This window comes from Octodon degus, unplaced genomic scaffold, assembly GCF_000260255.1.
Source record: "Octodon degus isolate 3935 unplaced genomic scaffold, OctDeg1.0 scaffold00236, whole genome shotgun sequence".
NCBI lineage: Eukaryota > Metazoa > Chordata > Mammalia > Rodentia > Octodontidae > Octodon > Octodon degus.
The window spans coordinates 3,344,282-3,346,324 of record NW_004524812.1 but is presented as its reverse complement, the minus strand read 5'-3'; positions in this window follow the sequence as shown (position 1 = coordinate 3,346,324).

Sequence of the window (2,043 nt, the reverse complement as noted above, 5' to 3'; positions counted from 1 at the left end):
AGGAGGAGGAGGAGGAGGAGGAGGAGGAGGAGGAGGAGGAGAAAAGAAAAGAAAAAGAAAACAATCCTAAAATTCATTTGAAACCAGAAGAAACCTAGAATAGCAAAGGTGTTGAGCAAAGGCAATTCTGAGCAAAGCCAAGGCAGGGGGCATCACCATCCCTGACTTGAAATTATACTATAAAGCTACTCTAATTTTTTTAAAAAGTGTAGTACTAATTTTAAAAAATCTGAAGCTCAGTGGAACAGAACAGAAGATATAGAACCATGCTCAGACAGACTCAGCCACCTTACCTTTGAAAAAGGTGCCAAATTTATTCACTGGAAGAAAGACAGCTTCTTTAATAAATGGTGCCGGAAAAACTGGCTTTGCCCATGCTGAAGATTAAAATTGAACCCGTATCTTCCACAATTCACTAAACCAAATGCAAAATGGATCAAAGGTCTAAATATTAAAACAAAAATGTTAAATTTGCTGGAAGATATAATATATAAAACTCTTCAAGATAATGGCATAAGAAATATTTTATGAATAAAACCACAACCACACAAGAACTATCACAAAGAATCAACAAATGGGATCTCAACTTTTTTTTAATAATTTTACTGAGGGGCTGGTGAGATGGCTCAGTGGTCTAAAGCACCTACTTAGAACAAGCTTAGCAAAGCACAGGGACTACGGTTCAATTCCCCAGCACCACATGCCAGCCAGCCCCGCCCCCTGGTGGGCTGAGTTGGACACACACACACACATAAATAAATAAATTAATTAAAAATAATAATAATTTTACTGAGAAACAAATAGCAATGGGACAGCTTCAAAACTGATTAGTAGGACAGTTTCAATAATTGATACATTGCATATGGTTGTCTTCTTAGTGGTTATTCATTATACAAGATGCAGACATGATATCCTGCCCACAAACACTATTAGAACAAATATTTCTATTCATTGGATTAAGAGAAAGTAGCTGTATAACTATCCTAACTATTTTGAATATACAGATACAAAATGGTCCTGCATTTGGGGGATCTCATCTTATGAAAAATCTTTTGTATAGCAAGAAAAACCACCAACAGAGTGAAGAGACAACCCCCAATGTGGGGAAAAATGTTTGCCAGTTCTTCCTCAGACAAAGGATTATTATAGACAATATACAAAGAACTCAAAAAATTAGACTTCACAAATTTAAAGATCAGATCCAAAAATGAGCATCTGAGATCAATATATACTTCTCAGAAGTTACAAATGGCAAATAAATATGTGGAAAAATGTTCATCACTGGTCATTCAAGAGACACAAATTAAAACAACACCGAGATTCCATCTCACCCCAGAAAGAATGGCTATCATAAAGAAATTGACCAATAACAAATGCTGGAGGAGCTGTGGAGAAAAAGAAACTCTTCTCCACTGCTGGTGGGAGTGTAGACTGGTACAACCACTGTGGAAATTAGTGTGGAGATTCCTCAGAAAACTAGGATTGGAGGTGCCATCTGACCCAACTGTTCTCCTTCTGGGTATCTTACCACAGGAATTAAAACATCATTCCATAGCGATATATGCCTACCCTACATAACTACGTATATAAGTTGTTTATAGCAGCACAACTTGTCATAGCTAGATCTTGGAAACAACCTGAATGCCCATCAACCAAAGAATGGATAAAAAAGATGTGGGTTTTTTGTTGTTGTTGTTTTTGGTTTTGGTTTTTGTTTTTTGTTTTTGTTTTTGTTTTTTTTTTTGGAACTGGGGGTTGAACTCAGGCCCTTGTGTTTGCTAGAAAGATGTGGTCTTTTTTATACAGTAGAGTACTATCCTCATAAAGAAGAATAAACTGGAGACTTTTAAAGGTCAATGGATGCAACTAGAGACCATACTCACAAATGAAATAAACCAGATCCCCATGTGTAAACATCATATTGTCTCCCTAGTGTGAGAAGCTGAAAGAGTAAATAAGTTCCAAAGTATACAACAGATATTGTAAAATGGGAAGAAAATTCAAAAGGAAATAACTTGGATGGGGGGATGGACAAAGGAAGGA